This window comes from Lissotriton helveticus, chromosome 5_1 (assembly GCF_964261635.1).
Source record: "Lissotriton helveticus chromosome 5_1, aLisHel1.1, whole genome shotgun sequence".
Classification (NCBI taxonomy): Eukaryota; Metazoa; Chordata; class Amphibia; order Caudata; family Salamandridae; genus Lissotriton; species Lissotriton helveticus.
In genome coordinates, this window is record NC_136065.1 from 1,657,781,684 (window position 1) to 1,657,806,014 (window position 24,331).

Sequence of the window (24,331 nt, forward strand, 5' to 3'; positions counted from 1 at the left end):
CAGGTTGTGAGTAGCGCCCGCGCAGCGGGTGCTGCGAAAGTTTATGCAGTGACCAGGCGGGGGGCGTTGCCGCTGCGGGAAGAGGCTGCAGGTGTGGAGATTGCCTCGCAGTCCCGCAGCGGTGTGGGCGGAGGTGGCGGGTCCGAGGACCGGCAGCAGCCGAGGAGCGGGTGCCGCGGCCGGGGAGCAAAGGAGCACAGAAGCACAATCCAACGGAGACTCTGTCTCCTCACACAGCGACGATGCACCCAATTAGGTCAGCCTCAGCCCAGGTTGTGAGTAGCGCCCGCGCAGCGGGTGCTGCGAAAGTTTATTCAGTGACCAGGCGGGGGGCGTTGCCGCTGCGGGAAGAGGCTGCAGGTGTGGAGATTGCCTCGCAGTCCCGCAGCGGTGTGGGCGGAGTGGGCGGGTCCGAGGACCGGCAGCAGCCGAGGAGCGGGTGCCGCGGCCGGGGAGCAAAGGAGCACAGAAGCACAATCCAACGGAGACTCCGTCTCCTCACACAGCGACGATGCACCCAATTAGGTCAGCCTTAGCCCAGGTTGTAAGTAGCGCCCGCGCAGCGGGTGCTGCGAAAGTTTATGCAGTGACCAGGCGGGGGGCGTTGCCGCTGCGGGAAGAGGCTGCAGGTGTGGAGATTGCCTCGCAGTCCCGCCGCGGTGTGGGCGGAGTGGGCGGGTCCGAGGACCGGCAGCAGCCGAGGAGCGGGTGCCGCGGCCGGGGAGCAAAGGAGCACAAAAGCACAATCCAACGGAGACTCTGTCTCCTCACACAGCGACGATGCACCCAATTAGGTAAGCCTCAGCCCAGGTTGTGAGTAGCGCCCGCACAGCGGGTGCTGCGAAAGTTTATGCAGTGACCAGGCGGGGGGCGTTGCCGCTGCGGGAAGAGGCTGCAGGTGTGGAGATTGCCTCGCAGTCCCGCAGCGGTGTGGGCGGAGTGGGCGGGTCCGAGGACCGGCAGCAGCCGAGGAGCGGGTGCCGCAGCCGGGGAGCAAAGGAGCACAGAAGCACAATCCAACGGAGACTCAGCCCAGGTTGTGAGTAGCCATCTAGGGTCATGAGCTGCCAGGTCGGGTTTGAAATTAAGAACAACAACTTGACAACCATCCTATTTAGAAAGGACACGGCAGGCAACAGCCTACTGCATGCCCAGAGTTGCCACCCAGCCAATTTGATTAACTCTATTCCTTTGGGTGAATTCCTGAGAGCAAAACGCAATTATTCAAGTACGGCTGATTATACGAAAGAGACCCTCATTATGACAGAACGGTTCAAACAGAGAGGCTATAGCTCTAAGTGTATATCCAAAGCCTCAGAGAAAGTGAACACCAGAGAAAGGGTGAGTTTACTGAAACCTAAAGAAACAGAAAGAAAACCAGAATCTAACATGACAAGTAGATTCATTACAGACTATCATTCCCAATCCAAGGAAGTAAGAAAAGCATTAAGCAAATTCTGGAATGTGCTCAAATTAGACAAGGATTTAGCCCCTGAGATTTCTGAATTTCCGCAACTGACATTTAGGAGACTCAAATCCCTTAAAGTCCTTCTGTGTCCCACACTGTTACCAGAGAAGAGCGGTCAGAGAAACCCAGTGCAAGGATTTTACATTTGTGGCAGATGTAAAGCCTGTCGCAACAGTAAAAACCTCAAGGAAGTCCAGCTGTCCAAAGAAACAGACAAATTCAAGATCACGAAACATGTCACATGTCTGACCGATCATGTGATATACGCTCTGAAGTGTCCTTGCCAACTATACTATATTGGCAGCACCAAACATCCTGCCAAAAAAAGAGTCCTTGAGCACATGCGGGCCATCAACCATGGGGACAAACAATATCCCATTGCCAGGCATTTTGCCACGCACCATAAGGGGAATGCCAATCTACTCTCATTTTGTGTCTTGGAAACTGTTCCTAGTAGGGAAAGAGGAGGGGATAGAATCAAAGAGATGAGAAGACTTGAATCTAGATTCATAATTAAATACAGGACCACGCATCCAGGGGGCCATAATTTACACGAGGAATTAGCCGTGCATTTAGGTTAGCCATGTTACTAGAATTTTGATGTACTGCACTCATGTCGTTTTTTAACTCTGTTTTTACAAACTGTAATGTCATATCTGTGTACCTAAGTCACAAACTCATTTCATTTTGTTTTCACTTTCACAGAACTTGGTGGTGACACAATATGAGAATTTGTTCGGCATTTATGAGTTACTGCACGTTTGAATGAATGGCAAGACTAGAAGCTTCAGTGTTCCAGATTAATCGAACCTAGTGTCTATTAGCCAATTGGCCTTTGAACATTGTGTGTGTGCCCACTGGGGCTGTACTGAATAGAAGGGTATGGCACTCTTGCCCACTTGGGCGTTACATGATTTAAGACATTTGCCTTCTGGGGCGATATTGCACAATTCAAGATGCTTGCCTGGATTGTTAGCGGGACAACCGCTTTTACATGAACATTTGGTGTGTACCGTTTCCCCACTTGGGGTTAGCTGCGTCCCGCTCATCGAGTGTACGATATTGCAAGTATTGACAAGGAGGACTGCCAACTATGCCAGAGGCCACTTAGCGTACTGTGTCTTTTTGTTTACCATAACACTAGACCACTGACAGCGCGCAGGCATCGTACTCTTGAATTTAGAGCACTTGTTCTACAGGATGAACTACACGTTATTTAAACAAATTGCAATTTTCAGTTGTGCTTTAGAAATTTATGTGCACTTAAGAATTGCATTTCATTGCTTTGATCATAGCCCGAATGTAAACCACCAAGTCTGTTGTCTATTACCCTTGGTATGACGCTAATACCATGTGACTATATATTTCATGTCATTCAGTTTGCTCGTTCTCGTGAGAAAGCAGGTTTACCTGCGAAACGCGTTGAAACAAGCCGATTGTAAATTAAAATAGGCTTTGCAAACTCGAAGTGGCCCAGATATCTTTCTTTTATACGTAAGAGAGTGTTTGGCTGGAATATATATATATATATATATATTCACTGAAAAAACCATAGGTTATAGACCATATATAGTTAGGAATTGGCATTTAAAAAACCTTATTTTACTCACACAAAACCATTGAAATTCCATATATAGTTAGTTGCACTAACTATATATCGCGCACCCGCAATTCACTGCTGATGATGTCACATATTACATCATTCATGACATGGTCAGTGACATCACTGATGACATCACTGATGACATCTCAAATGACATCACTGATGACATCACTGATGACAACATCCAGTGACTGTATGTTTCTGTAAAGTTAAAATATGTCTTACATATTGAAGAATGAGTAGATGTATAAGTGTCTGGACGAAGGATTTAGTAGGTGCATGACTGAATGTATGAGTGAGTGATTAAATGTGTCTCACTGAGTGCATGGGTTAGTGACTAAACTGTCTTAATTTGTGCATCATTATGTCTTTTGTTCTGTAAACTGCTGCATGTGTTGATCAGTAGCTATATGAGTAACTATATGGGTTATTGATTGATTGCCCAAGTATTTGTATGGGAGACTGAGTGTGTGTGTGGCTGGCTGGGAGGTGTGTGACTCTGTGCAGATCAATGTGTACTTGTATCAATGATTGTATAAGAGAGTAAGTATGTGTTAGTATATGTTTGAAAATGTAAGGTGCTCTATGTTTAACTGTATAGATTAGAAAATGGAAGTGTGATTGATTCTTTACAGGACTGACTAGGTGTGTGAGTAACTCCATGGATGAGTGGCAGAGTGTGAGTGTCTGTATAGGTGTATGAGTGCATATGATAGTGTTGTAAAGATGAGTGATTGTATGTATGAATGATTGTATGGGTGAATGAGTGAGTGTTTGTGTAAACATAGGAATCAGTGAGTGCGTATGTAGTAACTAGTATTGGTGTGTCAATGGTTTTAAAAATTATACTCTGTATTTAACACTGGGTGTAACAGATGTTATATGAACGTGTGAGGAGATGCATTGTATTGTCACATGAATGATATCATCAGTGATGTGGCCAATGATGTCAAATGAGATGTCATCAGTGATGTCATCAGTGATGTCATTTGAGATGTCATCCGTGATGTCATTTGAGATGTTATCAGTGATGTCATTTGAGATGTCATCAGTGATGTAATCAGTGATGTCATTTGAGATGTCATCAGTGATGTAATCAGTGATGTCATTTGAGATGTCATCAGTGATGTCATCAGTGATGTCACTGACCATGTCATGAATGATTTAATATGTGACATCATCAGCAGGGAATTGCGGGTGCGCGATATATAGTTAGTGCAACTAACTATATATGGAATTTCAATGGTTTTGTGTGAGTAAAATAAGGTTTTTTAAATGCTAATTCCTAACTATATATGGTCTATAACCTATGGTTTTTTCAGTGAATTTTCAAGGTTTTTTAAATGCTAATTCCTAACTATATATGGTCTCTAACCTATGGTTTTTTCAGTGAATTTCAATGGTTTTTTAATAGCAAATATCATAAGCTGTCGAATGTCAAGTACATGGTAAGTAAAAACATTTTCGTGTTTATGCACACTGATCTGCTTTGAATGCTGCCCCCCCCCTCATTTCTATTAGGAGTACTCTCTCTTTGCAGATAGTGAAGGGTAGTTAACGCAGGCCTTTGCCCCCGTTGTAATCCGTCGTGCCTGCTTCTCTCTCCATTTGATTGATTGTTATCCAAGCATTTACTGTTTTAGAATTGGTTCTCTTTGGTTCATTCTCTATTTACAAACAAGCACAAAGTCGCAATACTCTGTTTAGTCTTTGCAGATAGTGAAAAATCGTGTAAAAAAACAAAAGGAATCGAGCAAAATCAGTAGGCCACTAATGGGATCTCTTTTTGACCTCGCTAAAATAGAAACATTAGGAACAACCCCTCATGAGAAATACGAAACTAGTGAGATGAACTGAGCTCCACACCATGATGGCTGCAAGACAGCTCGGCTCCGCCACCCACCCCGCCCAAAATAACGATAAACTCTATGCAAATATTACAAATATATACAACACACCAGCAAAGTAACAGGTTAAACATTTTATTAAATAACTATTTACATAACTATTTTATATTTTTTGGTGCCCGATCCGGCTAGCTCAATCGATCGAGCATGAAACTCATGCACTCTGATAGTTCAAAGTTTTGAGTAGTGCTTGTAACACTGTCTGAAGCTTATTTGCACTTGCTACAGCTTCACTATTCTCAATGTAAGTGGGGGCTGTTTGAGGACGTGACTGCATTTGAAAACAATGTGATGCGGTGCCACCCTGAACCGCTTGACGGAGGCCCCCGAGGGACGGTGTGATGGCGCGGACTCGGAGGGGGCGCTTGGCTCCGGCCCCCTCCCCAAGTCGTGTTGCCCTGGTGTGGCCTGAGATCGCCCCCGACAGAGGTGGCCGGCTCCCGGGGTCAAGCGGAACTTTTTGCCTTTTGGTGACTCTTCCATTCTTGACCTTGTCCCACAATCCGTTTCACCTAAAGACACGCTGTAGTGGGACGCCCCTTTACCGTTTCAGTTGACATTCCGCCCGCTTTTGCTACACTGTGCCTCTTCCGCTATTCAGCTGTTTACCGCCCGCTCTTTCGACTACAGCGTCTCGCTCACCATGTAGTTGAGTTGCTCCCGCTCTTGCGGTGCAGCGATAGGCGGCTGCCACAGGACTCTCAAAATGGCGGCCGGCTCTTCAGATTTGGGCGTGGTCCACTAAAATGGCCCTGCGACACCTTGGAACTCGGACGCTTGTCTGCTAGGGCTTGGGCTCCATTCTCGAAAGCGTCCCCTCAGCCTTGAAGATTCTACAAAAGTCTTGGGGGCCCCCGACTCCCGCAGGCTTCTGGTGGGGAGCGGCTGCCATGATTGCTCGTGGAATGGCCACGACGGAGCTACGAGATGGTGGTGCTCTCATGCTGACGCCAGCTTCAGTCTGAAACATCCAGAAACACTGTAGACTACCAATTCGATCAGTTCCGGTAGCGCCCCAACGTGACCCGGTAGAGAAGAACTTGCCCTCCCCTCTTTGACTGATGGTTCTTGTTGCCTGTCCCTTCTGTTGTCATTTAACAGAACTATTTAGCCTGCTGAAAGGGGTTGTGTTCCGACCGCTGGTTGGTGGAGACATTTTGACTATATTCTGGACCTGCGTTGTCGCGTAATACGTCATATGACGCGCCGCGTTAGCGCATCCGGAAGTGCTCCGGTGCGCGAAGCGCAGCTTCCCGGAAGTGATCCGGGGCGCGGCGCGCAGCGCGTAACGTAAGCATAACAGGTCATGTGACTTGTTAATAAAACTTTTCACTGGTTCATTTACTTTTCTTATTCTAATGATGAAAGGCTTGGTCATATGACCTAAAAATTACGCTTTTTATTACTTTCGAACATTATTTTTTCTTAAACATATGTTATAATGTTCCAGGCTAATGTACTTTCCCGGAAAATTTGCAACTGTTCTGCAAGTAAAATATATTCCTTTTTCGAGAAAAAGGGTGTTTCTTCGTCCCATGACGGAGCCGTTGAGCAAAAGAGGCTCGGCCTGCTGTCTTAGTCGCCGATACGCCTGAATATCAGATTCTTATCGATCACTTTATGTTGCAGGAGTAGAAAACACAACAGCCCTTGACCATTTATCTTTACTGCGTTCCTGCGTATTATACCTTTTACCCTTCATGTAATTGGACTGCTTTATTTCACTTGCCTTTTATTGATTCTAAAACAGTGACTATTATTAAAAACTTTACCAATGTAAATACTACTACCATGTTTTCTTTTAAAAACCTTTATTGTGAAAATGTCAGTATACAAATACGGGCCTATAACCACGTGGGCCGGCCACGGAGCAAACTGTAATCGTATATGATGAGTAGACATTTACACTGTAGAGGAACGTAACGGGCGGGCCATTAGGTTGCAAGAACTAAGGTGTCTAACAGTTGCGGAATCGGTGGACGTACATTTTATAATTAAAATACGACAGGGCCAGTTACAATAAAATTATCTAGATATACATTTGCGGGCAAGTACCATGGGTGACGTTAATTCGAACTTTCAATAGTACAGTAATCAATAACACATCAGAACTTAATATCAATAGGGATGTCGAAATATTCAATCAATTCTCGTCCCCGCCCGCCATGTGCTTCAAAACTGCATACGTATCTCGTGATATCAAGGTTGTGCAACCAGTACACAACAAGGAGTTACGAGTCCCATTTATTCCGGCGCCATTTTGGGCGAGGACGGGCAGGTCCAGGATATAGTCAATATGTCTCCACCAACCATCGACTATGATGATGTTCATATGCTGTATTTATTAGAGTAACACTCATCTGTCCACATGAAATTAATTTGCCACAATCTAAACATGTCATTTTAATCTTTCCAAAGTTCTTCTAAATATTTGGGACAGTTTCCCTTGCCTCTGATGCTGTCAGTGCCACTTCTTTGGTGAATGTACTGGCAGATCGGGGGTTCTCCTCCAAATCTCTCTTTTGTGCAGCACTATAATTAATCGGTGCCACAACTCCATATGACGATGCATGGTATAATTACCATAACTATATTTTTTTTCGGTTCCTCTGGAGAGTACATCAAGGCAGATGAGGCAGGTAACGTACCGGGCATTTACCTTTTTTGCATGTAGAGGAAAGGAAAAAAAATTCGAGCGTCCGAGTTCTAAGGTGTCCCAGGGCCATTTTAGTGGACCAGGCCCAAATCCAAAGAACAGGCCGCCATTTTGAGAGTCCTGTTGCAGCCGCCTGTCGCTGTAGCATCAAGAGCGGCCGAAACTCAGCTGAATGGCAACTGAAACGGTAAAGGGGCGCCCCACTACAGCAGACGAGCCTCCACCTGGGGAGGCCCGTTCACGCCGCCCCCCCCCCCCCTTCGGGCACCCCACGCCGTTATTCGGAGCAGCATTGTAGGATGGCCACACCAGTGCGGCAACTTGCTAGACACCACCTCGGTGCCAACCGAATCTCAGCGCCTTGTGGTGTCTTCCATTCCGAAAATATTGTTGTGCTGCCTTCGGCCTATTCGCCGCAAGTGCGCACGCAACTCAGCTGCATAGCGAGTGAAACACCAAGGGGCGCCCCACTGCAGTCGAGGAACCTTCATCTTGGGGGCGACGCACAGCATCACATTGCTTTCCAATGCAGTCAGATCCTCAAACAGCCCCCACTGACTGACGCCGCCTCACAGGCCAACGGGGCACCCCACGCCGACTTTCGGCGCAGCATTGTAGGATGGCCACACCAGTGCGGCAACTTGCTGGACCCCACCTCGGTGCCATCCGGATCTTGGCGCGTTGTGCTGCCTTCGGCCTATTCGCACATCGGTCCGCTACTGACGCGAACTCACAGGCCAACGGGGCGCCCCACGCCGACTTTCGGCGCAGCATTGTAGGATGGCCACACCAGTGCGGCAACTTGCTGGACCCCACCTCGGTGCCATCCGGATCTTGGCGCGTTGTGCTGCTTTCGGCCTATTCGCACATCGGTCCGCTACTGACGCCGCCTCACAGGCCAATGGGGCACCCCATGCCGACTTTCGGCGCACCATTGTAGGATGGCCACACCAGTGCGGCAACTTGGTGGACACCACCTCGGTGCCATCCGGATCTTGGCGCGTTGTGCTGCCTTCGGCCTATTCGCACATCGGTCCGCTACTGACGCCGCCTCACGTGCCAACGGATTTTCTACGCTTTTTATACCCTATGCCGCATAACAGGTCATGTGACTTGTTTATAAAACTTTTCATTGGTTCATTTTACTTTTGGTTTCCTAATGATGGATGGCTTGATCATATGACCTAAAAATAACACTTTTCATTGGATGAAAACTTTTTTTTTTCCCAAACGATGAAAGCCCCACCTTGTTTCTGGATGTTTCAGACTGAAGCTGGCGTCAGCATGAAAGCACCACCATCTCGTGGCTCCGTCGTGGTCATTCCGCGAGCAATCATGGCAGCCGCTCCCCACCGGAAGCCTGCAGGAGTCGGGGGCCCCCAAGACTTTTGTAGAATCTTCAAGGCTGAGGGGACGCTTTCGAGAATGGGGTCCAAGACCTAGCAGACAAGCGTCCGATTTCCAAGGTGTCCCAGGGCCATTTCAGTGGACCAGGCCCAAAAAGGAAAGAGCCTGCCGCCATTTTGAGAGTCCTGTGGCAGCCGCCTATCGCTGCACCGCAAGAGTGGGCGCAACTCAGCTGAATGGCAGATTTTGGCACAGTGTACCAAAAGCGGGCGGAATGGCAACTGAAACGGTAAAGGGGCGCCCCACTACAGCAGACGAGCCTCAACCTGGGGAGGCCTGTTCACGCCGCCTTACCCCCCCCCCCCCGGGGCGCCCCACGCCGTTATTCAGAGCAGCATTGTAGGATACCAAAACTTACTTGACATCACCTGGGTGCCATCCACATCTCAGCGCGTTCTGCTGCCTTGGGACTATTCGCACAACAGACCGCTACTGACGAGCCACCCCCCGGGACGCCCCACGCCGTTATTCGGAGCAGCATTGTAGGATACCAAAACCAGTGCGGCAACTTACTGGACATCACCTGGGTGCCATCCACATCTCAGCGCGTTCTGCTGCCTTGGGACTATTCGCACAACAGACCGCTACTGACGAGGCCACCCCCCCGGACGCCCCACGCCGTTTTTCGGAGCTGCATTGTAGGATACCCAAAACCAGTGCGGCACCCAGGCAACATCACCTGGGTGCCGCCCAGAACTCAGCACGTTGTGCTGCCTTGGGACTATTCGCACAAAACACAGCTACTGACCATTGTTGCTTCTTTTTTCCTAAAAATGTTTAAATGTTTTTACTGTTTTTGTTGCGTTGTATATATTTATAAGTTATTAAAGTTTTATAACCCTACTACTTTGTTGGAGTGCTATATATTTTTAATGTGACACATAATTGTAAAAACTTTGATGTACAAAGAGGCATCCCTCGAATCTTCCGCTTCAGGCTCGGTCCCCTCCCCAATCACAATACAGGATGGTTTTCAGATAGTAGGAACGCGTGTGGTGTGACGGATCTCATCGGGTGGGGGCCTTGATCTACTGTAACTCCTTTGAAGAGGGGTGATTCTTTACAGCTGGGGCCATAAACCACATCTGCAGGGCTAGGTGATAGCCTGGGACCGGCCTGGACAATCGGACACAGAGGAAGAGGAGTTTCAGAGGGTGCGGTAGTGAATAGGGCGAAAGGGAGGTGTCGGGCGGGCACAGGGTGTGATTCTCAGGGAAGAGCAGCGCAGATGGGGGGAGGTTTATTGCCCATGCATAAGACAGAGAGCGGGGGTGACCAGTGCCTGGGGGAGATCCCTACAATTTTGCCAAGTTTCGTGCAAATCCATTCAGCCGTTCGGGCTAAAAGTGAGGCCAACCGCCCTATGGAAATTAACATGGGAAAAATGCGTTTTGGGACCCCCCTTTTTTCTCGGCCCCCCCTTGACGAACCCCCCCCCAAATTTTCAGGGGCTGCTCAGAAACAAAATGTTCCATTTTCCTGAAAATTTCAGCCAATTCCGTCCACAAACGCCAAAGTTATTAGACATAGAATTTTCAAAAATCCCATAGAGAAAAAATCCTAACTATATATACCTACTGGCGACCGCCAGTAGGTAATATATATATATATATATATATATATATTTATTTATGCACACAGCTTTTCCCCTTTCAGAAAGACATGAGCCGCACTCATAATACTGTGGCTTTAAACCAATTTATTGAGCTGCTGCGGGCAGTCCTAACGCATTTCATTCATCCAGTGAACTTTGTGAAAGGTAAGCCCTGGCCACAGGAACCAATTGTAAGCCAACGGAAATGATTGCATACTTCAAAGTTTTTAGCCCTCTAGTGGCAGTCGAATCGATGTTTTCTTCGGTGTGCAGTCTAAATATCGAGTTTTTTATTTCGAATGGACATAATATCGACTCCAGAATATCGAGATGGCATTAATATCGAGGTAAGTAATATCGAAGTATTTTTTATCGATTGTTATGTATGTTAAAAAATATCGATAGATAAAATATCGAGTAAGTAATATCGTTAGTAAAAAATATCGATTTGTTTAGTAGTTTAAAAATATCGAAAGTTGTGTTATCGACTGTCATGATATCGACTGTCATGATATCGACTATTAATATGGATATAAATAATATCTAATAGTTAAATGTACACTGTTTTAATGTTTTATAAATACATTTATTGTTAAAATATATGTTATTTATTTATTTATTTATATAGAAATAATTAAAAAAATAATTAATAATTTAAAAAAATTATTCAATTACTATAATAATTTCTAGGAGCGGGTAGTGGGTTTTTAGGGGAATAGGGTGGGAAGTATTTTAAATATAATTAATTAAATATGTAAATCTATTAATTGGTATGAATATTTAATTAATTGTTAATTTAAAATTTTATTTAATATATAATATTTAATTGGCAATTAATTTAATTTAATACATTATTTGCTAATTATGCTCATTTAAATAATTTATGTCATGTAGCGGGTTGTGGGTTTATAGGGGAATAGGGTGGGAGGTAATTTAATTATAAATAATTAAATATGTTAATTAATTAATTGGTATTAATATTTAATTAATTGTTAATTAAATAAAATATGTTAATTATATATAATTAAATTGGTAATTTATTTAATTTAATAGAATAATTGATAATAATGTTAATTTAAATATTTTATGTCATGTAGCGGGTTGTGGGTTTATAGGGGAATAGGGTGGGAAGTAATTTAATTTTAAATAATTAAATATGTAAATTTATTAATTGGTATTTAAATTTAAATAATTGTTCAGTAAACCATATATTTTAATTTTAATAAATGTAATTGGTAATTAATTTAATTGAATAATAGCTAATTATGTAACTTTATAAATTTAATGTCATGTAGCGGGTTGTGGGTTTATAGGGGAATTGGGTGGGAAGTAATTTTATTATAATTATTTACAAAAGTTAAAATTATTAATTGGTCGTAATATTTTAATAATTGTTACTTAAATAATGTATTTAAATTATATACATTTTAATTGGTAAATAATATAATTTAATTGAGTAATTGCTATTTAGGTTATTTTAAATAATTTATGTTATGTAGGGTGTAGGGTGGGAAGTAATTAATTTATAATCAATTAAATATGTAATTTTATTCATTGGTAGTAATATTTAATTAATTGCTCATTAAAAAATGAATGTTCATTATTTAAAATATAATTGGTAAATAATGTAATCTAATTGTTTAATTGCTAATTATGTTACATTAAATTTTTACTTTTCTGGAGTGGGTTGTTTGTTTGTAGGGGAATAGAGAGGGAAGTAATATAATAATAAATAAGGAAATATTAATATTTAATTAAGGTATACAACGTTTAGCACACAACGTTTAAAATGCACTACCTTTACAATGAAACTTTTACAACGCTAAAACCATAGCAACGCATGTATTTAGATTAAATGTTTTAACTATGCAGGTATTTTTACAATGCATACCATTACAACGTAAGTGTTGGTAAGTATATAATTATATTAAAAATGTTATAGCTTTGGATTGTTGGGTAAAGGGGTATTTTTAGTGTTCTTGGTCAGTTTTCAGTATTTGGGTAAAGGGGTAGTTTTAGGGTTCAGGGTCAGTTTTCAGTTTGTGGATTAAGGGGTATATTTAGTGTGCAGGGTCAGTTTTCAGTGTTTGGGTAAAGGGGCATTTTTAGGGTTCAGGGTAAATTTTCAGTTTTTGGGTAAAGGGTTATTTGTAGGGTTCAGGTTCAGTTTTCTGTTTGTGGGCTAAGGGGTATATTTAGGGGTTAGGGTCAGTTTTCAGTTTGTCGCTAAAGGGGTATTTTTAGGGTTCAGGGTCAGTGGAGTAGTGTGGCTCACTGGTTAGAGGCAGCAGGCCTGAGAGCAGAAGTCAGCCCGGGACCAGGGTTCAATTCCCGACGCGGCAGGGTCGTGGACCTTCGTCAGCGGACTTGATAATTCTCGCTTCGGTGCTTACTCTAATCAGGGGTTCCACTCGGCAACTCTGGGCATTAGCTTGTCTAATCTCCACAACGGCCCCACCAATTCCGGGGATGCCTGGCTCCACCTTGGGGACTCCCAGCAAGGGACCATCCCACAGGGAAAGCCAGGACGGGTTCCCCAGAGTTATACAGCTCCGGGACGCCCCGTTGCTGGGGCAGCTGTGCGCTTTACAAGTATACTACAAGTATACTACATTTTTTTTCAGTTTGTGGGTAAAGGGGTATTTTTAGGGTTCAGGGTCAGTTTTCAGTTTTTGGGTAAAGGGGTATTTTTACGTTTCAGGGTCAGTTTTCTGTTTGTGGGTAAAGGGGTATTTTTAGGGGTCAGGGTCAGTTTTCAGTTTGTGGGTAAAGGGGTATTTTTAGGGTTCAGGGTCAGTTTTCAGTTTTTGGGTAAAGGGGTATTTTTAGGGGTCAGGGTCAGTTTTCAGTTTGTCGCTAAAGGGGTATTTTTAGGGTTCAGGGTCAGTTTTCAGTTTTTGGGTAAAGGGTTATTTGTAGGGTTCAGGTTCAGTTTTCTGTTTTTGGGTAAAGGGGTATTTTTAGGTTTCAGGGTCAGTTTTCAGTTTGTGGATAAAGGGGTATTTTTAGGGGTCAGGGTCAGTTTTCAGTTTTTGGGTAAAGGGGTATTTTTAGGGGTCAGGGTCAGTTTTCAGTTTGTGGGTAAAGGGGTATTTTTAGGGGTCAGGGTCAGTTTTCAGTTTGTCGCTAAAGGGGTATTTTTAGGGTTCAGGGTCAATTTTCAGTTTGTGGGTAAAGGGGTATTTTTAGGGTTCAGGGTCAGTTTTCTGTTTTTGGGTAAAGGTGTTTTTGTAGGGTTCAGGGTCAGTTTTGAGTTTGTGGCTTAAGGGGTATTTTTTGGGTTCAGGGTCAGTTTTCAGTTTGTGGGTAAAGGGGTGTTTTTAGGGTTCAGGGTCAGTTTGGGGTTTTAGGGTAGAGGGGTACAGGGTAAAAATAAGGTACATTTAAATTTTCATTAAATTAATTATTTTTAATACATTTAATTAAATTTTTTCTATTAATTTACATTAAAAAAATATTATATATTTATAAATACTTATGTTGTAATGTTATGCGTTGTAAAGGTATTTGCTTTGTAAAAACATTCGTTGTAAATAAATGCGGTGTAATGGTATTTGCTTTGTTAAAGTTTCGTTGTAAAGGTATGCGTTATAAAAGTATGTGTTAAAACTTAATACATCTTTTATTTAATTGTATTTAATAGAAAATAATTGAAAATTAATTTTTTAATTATCTAATAAATTATTGGTAATTAGTTGTAAATTAGTATTAATAGGTAAGTAATAGAAATAATGATAGTTAATTAGTAATTTAAATAAAATAATTATTATGTTAAATTAAATAGTTAATCATTTGTTAAAAAAATTATATTGATATTATTTTTTTATTTATTTATTAATATATGAAGTATTTACTTTCCCTACTCTTGCACCCACTGGAGTGGGAATAGTAATTAGTATGGGTTCAGTGTCCAGCACCTTCCATGACTTTACAATTGGTGAAATGGGAATTGTAATTTGTATGGTTTTAATGTGTAATATGGTTTTGTGAGTTTATAATTGGTGCAGTGGAAATAAGAAAACATTTTTTATATAAATAATTATTATTGAAAAAAAGAAGGAGAGAACTCTGGGTAGGTCTCAGTTTAGGTGGAAAGCAGCTCCTTTTAGAGCACTCTCAACACCAGCGACACTCTAGATCTGCTCACCTCAAATGTCTGTTTTTCTATCAAAGTTTTTAAGCATAGGATGAGACAGTGCTATCCATGCCGAGATAGAAAATGACAAAGTCTTTCGCCATTTAAACAGCAAAGTCTTTAAGCATAGGACTATTACAGTGCAGTCCTTGCCGAGCTGTCAAATAACAAAAGCCATTTATCACTCCAGGCACAATATTACAGCTTTGAATTGGTAAAATACCAACTCAAGCCAACCTGAAATGATTAAAAGCAACCCCTGACACAGTGTTTCGCTCTAATTAGAGCTCTTCAGAGAGGTATAGCTTTGTCCAGACACAAGGGAGCACCCAGTATTAAGTCAAAACAAAACCCTTTCAGGCATAGAGTGACGCATAAATTATGCAAAAAAGAAGGAGAGAACTCTGGGTAGGTCTCAGTTTAGGTGGAAAGCAGCTCCTTTTAGAGCACTCTCAACACCAGCGACACTCTAGATCTGCTCACCTCAAATGTCTGTTTTTCTATCAAAGTTTTTAAGCATAGGATGAGACAGTGCTATCCATGCCGAGATAGAAAATGACAAAGTCTTTCGCCATTTAAACAGCAAAGTCTTTAAGCATAGGACTATTACAGTGCAGTCCTTGCCGAGCTGTCAAATAACAAAAGCCATTTATCACTCCAGGCACAATATTACAGCTTTGAATTGGTAAAATACCAACTCAAGCCAACCTGAAATGATTAAAAGCAACCCCTGACACAGTGTTTCGCTCTAATTAGAGCTCTTCAGAGAGGTATAGCTTTGTCCAGACACAAGGGAGCACCCAGTATTAAGTCAAAACAAAACCCTTTCAGGCATAGAGTGACGCATAAATTATGCAAAAAAGAAGGAGAGAACTCTGGGTAGGTCTCAGTTTAGGTGGAAAGCAGCTCCTTTTAGAGCACTCTCAACACCAGCGACACTCTAGATCTGCTCACCTCAAATGTCTGTTTTTCTATCAAAGTTTTTAAGCATAGGATGAGACAGTGCTATCCATGCCGAGATAGAAAATGACAAAGTCTTTCGCCATTTAAACAGCAAAGTCTTTAAGCATAGGACTATTACAGTGCAGTCCTTGCCGAGCTGTCAAATAACAAAAGCCATTTATCACTCCAGGCACAATATTACAGCTTTGAATTGGTAAAATACCAACTCAAGCCAACCTGAAAAATAATTATTATTGGTAGGATAATATAATAAAGTTTTTACATTACATAGAATTTATTTTACATTATAATTATTGTTATTGTAGTACTTAAAAGATTAATACATTTATACAAATATTAAAATTTAAAAGGCATTTTTATATAGAATATTTCATATGCAATTAATATTTATATACAATAATAAAGAAGGAAACATACACAGGGTTAAATGCAATAAATGAAAAACAGTTTATTAACATAAAAAAAATAAATTGTAAGTAGAGATTAATTTTTTATTTCAATTGAAATTTTTTAATAAACAGTTTTTATTATCCAAAAAAATATATGAAGTACATATATATGTTTTTAACACATAAATGATATTAACATAATTTTATGTTTATTTACATATATTGTAATTTAAATAGTTAAAGAAACAAATTGGTAATATGTACTTTTTATTTAATAACAATTAGTTTATTCACATACACATTGAATATATTGTCATAGATAAATATGTACATTTCTTTTGTAACAGTAACATTTTTGTTTTTTACAAAGTCATGTTATTTTTTTTAAATTAATATTAGGAATATTGAACATATTTATAATATTAATTTTTACATAGATAAACACAAAAATACATTTTTATATACATACATAATGTTTAAACTAATATTTGCAATTTTTAATAACAATTTATTTGTAACAAAGTTATAGATGCAAATTTGTTTAACATATAGATTATTTTCAAAATGTATTTATAAATCATCAAATATTATTTAAAGTATCACATAACAGTTGAATAATTATTTGAAAGTAATTAATATTTATGAAATATTTTTCTACAATTTAAATAATTATTTACACTTAATATAATACTCTGTGTATTTTTTTAAGTGTTGGAATATAGAAATTAAAGAGGATTTTGCTGTATACAGGGACTACTTTTTAACCGCGTAATGTTACTTAGGCTTATTTGGTGCTTCAATTGATCGCGGTTGGATGCTGCTTCGCGTTAGAGAGGGTAAGTTTGTTTTAATTGTTTTTTACAAGTTAATGAAGTTATTGTTAGTGTATGTGTGGTGTGTTTAGGTTTATGTAGATAGGGTTATTAAGAGAAGATTGTGTGTTCGGTGTTAGGTAGAGTGTACGATATTTGATTTTTACCGCCTTTTTGTTGTAGGTGTGTGAGGTGAGGTAATATGTTTAAATGTTACTAAGATAATATGTTTGGTGTACAAATATGTGTATTTATATATGTATGGGTGTTTTTGTGTGGGTGGGTATGTATTTTATTTCTTCTAGGTTATCGTCGCGTTTCACTGTTTTTGAGGAGTTCCTTCGTTTTTGATCAGAGTTGTGTGACGAGTATTATATACTCTTATTTTTGCACACAAATTTTTTGGATTTCAAGTTTTCCTGCAGCGTTTTTTTTTCTACATTACTTTTTTCGGGTTTTCTATCGTATCTCGTGTCTATTAATTTGGAAAGGAGTCGCTATGGATTTGCTTGTATTTTTGCATTTTTTTTTGGGCTTCCATGGATTGTATGGGTTTTTGCAATGGTGTCGTATGGATTGCTTGGAATTGGATTACGTTTGAAGCTGCAACAGAAATGTAAGTATTTTCCGAACATTTAATGGGTGGGGAAACTGTTTTAATTTTTGCTTTACTTACGTTGTATGTAACATTTTGTAAATACATTATCTAAATACATTATATATATGTTAATATTATGTATTTGATAATTTAATTGCAAATTGTTACATGTTATAATCAAGGATTTTTGAAAAAAAATGCATTATTTAACGTGTATAGTTATGTAATGTTTTAAAGAATAGTTTTTGCAATCATTGATAGATATTCTAGTCCTTTGCTAGTTGGATAGAGGGTAACTTGACTTTGGAGTGTGTTATACATTTTTTTAGTTTCTTTGGTGAGTTTAGGTCCGATCAAAGTTACTGATTGCTCCATTCGGAGCTCCTGGTAACTCTGTTCTTTTTGTAAGGATTGTATTAATTTGTGAAGGGTAGGCGTTCCTCGGCCTGTAGTTGCTTGGAAGGCATTGTGCCATCCTTCAACTGCATTGTTTGTTTTTGCTTCCTTATTTAGTGTGCTAAGGTAGACATTCCACCAAGCTATTTGGTATTTGGGTTGTCTTCTATGGCCTGATCTGTGTAGCCTTCCTACCCATGTGTCTTCGAAGTAGTCAAGCATAGGGCTTAGTCTTTCTTCGTTTCTTTTATAGTAGGGGCTGTCTATTAATAAGTTATAGTGCTCAGTTACATCTGTTAGTGGAACATAGGCTAGGGCGATGAGTTTTTTGATTTGATAAGCAAATGTGCTATCAGTGGCGTATTGGATACTCAAGGTTGAATTTTGTAGATGTCGCCAGATACATTGATTAAAATGGTAATAGCAACCTTGTATTGCTGTGTGTGGGTATGTTTTAAGGATGCTGTTTATCATTGCTTTTTCAAAGTCAATGATAATTTTTGTGGAAAATAGTTGTTAGTATGTTGAATGACTTCAGTTAATATTTCTTGATAGGTAGCTTGCTGTTTGTTTGGTAGAAGGGCATAAAGGAATGGAATATTTGCATTTTGGAAATGACCATGGATGGTGGATAATTGATAAAAAGGTTTGGGGCATACAGAAAAAGTACCGTCCATCATCCAAGTTTGGCATTGGGTAAGTTTAGTCATGTTGTTTGTGTGGCAACCAGTATAATTCTTTAATCTTTAGATTTGTTGTCATAGAGTATACATTTTTCTTTATTATGAGTTACAGAGAGTTCAGGGGGAATTTGGACTTCTTCAAAAGTTTTTGGTGTGGGAGGAGTAGTGCATGTTGCTCTTTTTTGTCTAGCTACAGTTCTTTTAAGGGATTCGATAAATGGTAATTGGCTAGAAGCATGTTGGGGAAGTACACTTAAATGGTGTTTCAGAATAGCAGTTGTTGGTTGATCAGTTCTAGTACTAGCTTCTTTAAGGGAATCTAGCATTTGTCTAATCTCTATTTCTGTTACATTGGGTGGGTGATTATGTTCTTTAGTATAAGTAACAGTAGTTTCCTGAGTTATAGCTCTACCATAACATTTGTTGGCATAATATTTCGTACACTTCCAAAACACTTTCAAATCTTTTTGTTTCTCTTGAGTGTAGACATATCCCATGTAACAAAGAAGCATTTTTCCTTTTTGTGAATAAATGAATTTAGCTCCTTCAGCCATGATTGTATTGTAGTGCTAGGAGGTAATTAAAAGAGAATGTCATTACATTTTTAGAAAAAATAATGTTCTAATCGAATTATACAGTTTAATACATTTTTAATTTACCTGTAAATCTTTTGATGATTTCAAGTAGTTATTTTCAGGTGTTGATGTTCTTCAAACTGTTATTTTCTGTGTATATCTTTTTGTACCTGTGGAAGTGGAGAAAATGTGTACAAATATTTTATTACTATTTATGATATTTTGATAGAGGTTTTTAGCTAGTTTCTATTTAGTTACCTATCTATTAAATGTCGAATTTACATTTCAAATATATACTTACTTATTTATATTTAACTTTTGATGTCCAGGTGTTGTGTAGGTCTTCTGTATTTTCTTTTTGTCTGTAGGATAAGTAGTAAAAAAAAATACATATATTTTAGGTATTTGGATTTTAAACATAGGTGTGAGGTTTGAGAGTTACATTTTCGCTGACTAATAATGTAGTAGTACTTACTTTAGATATGTGTAGCTGTCTTTATGTTGAAGTCAATCAGTTTTCTTTCAGAAATCTTGCAGAGTTTCGTCTTCCTTTAGTTAGGAGATGTATCCTGCATTTTTAGTTTGCTGTAATCTCGTTTATATAGTATTAGTCTAATTGCTTCAGAAATAGGATTGGTTGTTTAAATTGATAGTCTGTTTTTATCTGTGGATTTGAATTTTTTTCTCTGTTATGCTAATTGCTTTCCTTATATGGGTGACGCCAATTAACGTTTTTTTAATGTGTAAGGCCTTATTTAGTATAGGTAATGTTATCTTTATATTTGTAAAGTGGAGGAATATATATAATTTGCAGTAAGAAATGTTTATTGGTTCGAAACATTGTTTATGTATTAAAAAATGTATGTTTGTATTTATTGTGTGTTGTAAATGTTAGGAAAATATATAATATATTTTATCTATTTATATAAACAATATCTGAATAATTATGATTAGTATGACTCAATTTAAAAATAATAAAGTCATTTATTCAAGGATGTATTAATGGCGATATTTAAAAAAATCGATCAATTTGCTATCTATATTTTTGTATTCGATATTTTGACTGTTTTTCATTTAAATATGTGATAATCGATGTTTTAGAAATCGATAATGTTGTTAGTCGATATTGTTGTAGTCGTTGTTTTTAGTAGTCGATATTGTGGTTTCGATATTTTTGTGGTTTGTTGTTTAAGTATAGTCAATCGATAATTTTGTTGTCGATAATTTGTCATCGATATTTTGTCCAGTCGATATTCGGTCTATCGAGGTTATGTCAGTGATCCGTTTTCTTCGTGCATGCTGATATCCATGGTTTTTACAAAATGGTCTTAGTGAAAACCCTCTAGTGGGTAGTGGCGAGTTCTTATAGTATCTCACAGGAAGCAAGGTCTTTCCTGATCGGTATTACTCCTTCCACAGTCCTATTTTTGAAGCTGTCAGGAACCATGATGCATTCCAGTATGTGGCAGTGTCCGTTACCCTTTTCATTTTACCGAAGCAACCAGGTGTGGTTCAGGGCTGGGTAATGATGGCGTATTTGGGGCGGAGCTAGCCACGGACCGAGATGGCCGCTGCTTAAGCGAGCTCCTCGCCTGAGACCCCGATATCCTGTATAAATATCCTTTTTAGTCCCGCTGTTCCCGCACCGCTGTGCACACTGCACTGCCGAGGCTGCGGTGCGACGGTCGGTGTGTCTGAGACGCCGATTGATGATCCCGATGTCCTCAAACTCCGAGGGCGTACCGGAGGCCTGTTGGTGCTGACGCAGGCCTGAAGCCGCTGCCTCAAGTAGAAAGGAGGCTCGCAGTGCGTGCTGTGCGTGGCGGCCGCGACGACAATAGAGCCCCGCCCACCGGAGGTCGGATCAACACAGCACTACGGGAGGTGGCACCGGACAGAGGTAGACGCGGTGGGCCCCGGAAACAGTGGTGCATTGCTGGCAACGACCCCCGGGGAACTTTGGAGAAGAGACAGATGGTGGTGATCGGACCAGAACCCGGTAAGGGTGGCCTGCTAATAGAGGAGCTATTTGACACTCCTCTGGGGGAATTGTAAGACCGCCGGACGGAGACTGGCACATAAATAAAGATACCAAGCCTGCACAGATGCTGCTGGAGGGGGCCCAGACAGTGCAAAGAGTGAAGAGGGTTGGTCACTAAGACTGTGTGCGAGATGCCCGTCTCTCTAACACCACATGGAATTCAGAGGCGCCCCGAAGCAGCGGACGGGGTGGTGCATGACGTGTAATGCAGTGAAGGGGATGAGACTTCGCCACTGAGTTACAATACCAACACGCCATTTCTCAGCCAGTCCGTGGAGGTGTGGTGAACCTGCATTAGAACTAGCGTAAGACGCATGGGATATATCGAACTGGGGTGTTTGGTGAAAATCTCATAGACACGTCCGCACGTTAGTGGGGGCACCACCGTTGTTTAAATTCACGTTCTTTGGGGGCTGGGGACAGAGCCTGGTCAGGCCACTGGCTGGGGACCACGACGGACACAGCGGCTCCTATACAACCTCTCCCTACTACGCTAACACAACCTATACGGATAGGATCATGGGGAAGCCGGACCGCAATCAGCCAAAATTGACTTTTGACCAGAATAAAAAGCTGCCGGATGGTGCTGTGGAGGCGCAAGCCCCCCCCCATGATTCAACCGCCGGAACCTGGAGCAATAACAAATGATACCGTGCAGGCCATGTTCCGCACCATACAGGCATCGCTCACAAACATAGACAGTAAAATAGATACACTAACATGTCGAGTAGATAGAATAACTGAATGCTTAGACAAACACGCAGAGCGCCTCGAAATTACGGAAAGACGAATCTCCGAGGCCGAAGACTCTCAGGGGCGGATGGAGTCGAAACAAATGAGGATGGAGAAACAACTAGTGACAATGGCGGCCAAGGCGAGGATTTGGAAGCCAGGTCCCAGGGGAGTAATATTCGCCTGATGGGCGTGGCTGAGACGACAAACACGGGCCCAATGGAACAATATGTGGAGAAACTCCTCATATCTCTGCTTGGCCGGGAAACATTTTCGGAAGTGTTCATCGTGGAGAGGGCGCACAGGTCGCTGACCCCTCGTCCGCCTGTGGGGACTAGACCACGGCCTATCATAGCTAAACTCATGAATTATAGGGACCGAGACGCGGCGCTACGGAAAGCACGTGAAATCGACACGCTCACACATGAAGGCATGAATATCTCTTTGTACCCAGACTTTACTTCAATGGTGCAGGAGGCGCGGAAACAGTTCATGGATGCAAAACAGAAATTATGTGAACTCAAAATTCCTTATGAAATGCTATACCCTGCGAGGCTCAAGGTCATGGTGGACGGTAAAACAAAGATCTTCAATGAAGTATCGGAGGTGCAAAAATTCCTGAAGCAAAAAGACAAGTACGGCGCAAGGAGGAAATCACCGAGGAGTGAACAGGGAGAACAGCCAGCGATGTCTGATGTTGAATGATTGGTGCTTACATTGGTGGGTCCTGAACAAACGGGATGCGCCCACAACTATGACACTGGGCTTAGATACGCTTGGTCCTGAGTAACTGGACTACCTGACCACACCTCCCGATGCTCACAGATGAGTGCATTTTGGATAAACATTGCATATAACCAATGGCTGCTTGCACGGGGGGAATGGCAGTTGTCGACGATGTTGTGCATCCCATTCTTACTGCCTTCATGACTTCACATATATGTCAGATATGGCGGGTGCAGGTAAGCGGATAAACATAGTACAGCGGGCTCAGACCCATGCAAAGTTGATTGCAAGAAACGGGTATGCAGCGCTGACCCCCTTGCGTGTATCGCACAGTTCTTATTTTGAATTGTGCATTTGAGATGTTATTACCATTGCGTTAGATGAAGGGTATTTTGGAGTATACTACGGGGATTGTCTCCACTAAAGTTGGGACGGTGGAGTGGGAGGGGGCGGTGGGAACAAAATGTAAAACTCTGACTGGCAGACTAGCAGCTAATGCATCTGAGACAGACAATTTTCGACAGCACACGCATAAAGGAATGACACTGAACTCGCCCACACACGATAGGGGTACTTCCTAAAGATTGCAGACAACTGAGACTTCTTACCTGGACGTGCGCGGTTTACATAACCCACAGAAGATACGTAGGATGATAGCATACCGTGATAGACACAAAATTGCTGTTGCATGTTTGCAGGAGACACACCTCACGGACGAACGCGAACACCATATAGGTAGACGGTGGGCCACATTCCGCCTGACATCCTCCTATTCGTCCTATGCAAGAGAGGTCCTGATATGGGTAAAGCGTACTGTCCCCTTCACTCACCTTAAGTCAATATGCGATGATCAGGGGCGTTTTGCTATACTTCAGGGCAACTTTGGGGGCACGATCTTAACCATAGTGAACGTATACGGCCCAAACACAGACACCCCTTCTTTTTAGGACAAAGTGTGGGCAACACTGAGGGAAACACATCCTGGCACTATAATCTGGGGGGGAGACTTCAACACCTGTCTGGCAAAGATAGGTATGGCAAACGAGCGGCCAAGGTGTTGAGAGAGGGGATGGCTGAATGGGCTATGATAGATGCATGGCGTATGAGACACCCAGATATAATGGAGGGTACTTGCTTTTCGTCCACACATCTCACCTGGTCTAGACTAGACTACTGGTTGGTGACACATGATGCCTGCACATGGACCACAGAAGTGACCCACATGCCTAGGACGCAGTCGGATCATGCTCCAGTACTGCTCATACCCCGAGGCAGTTCACGTGCAGATTGAAACCTATGGTACTGCAAGACCAGGTATTTCGAGAGGGACTAAGGCAGGCAATTGTGAGTTTCTTTGAGCACAATACAGGCTCCGTCCAGAGTACGTGCACACTGTGGGAGGCCTTTAAGGTAACAATGCGAGGCTACTGCATTAGCACCCATGCGGGAATAGTGAGGGATATCCAGGGCCAACTGGAGAAAATTGAAAAAGTCATTAAGACTTTAGAAAACCAATATGTGATACACCCCTCTGCCTCCATACTGGCTGAGATAAGAAAACAAATAGACAAATACAACGACTTAGCCGCTGATGAAGTGAAATACATATCCCGAAGATACGTAGCACGAAATTATGGCGAGGGAGG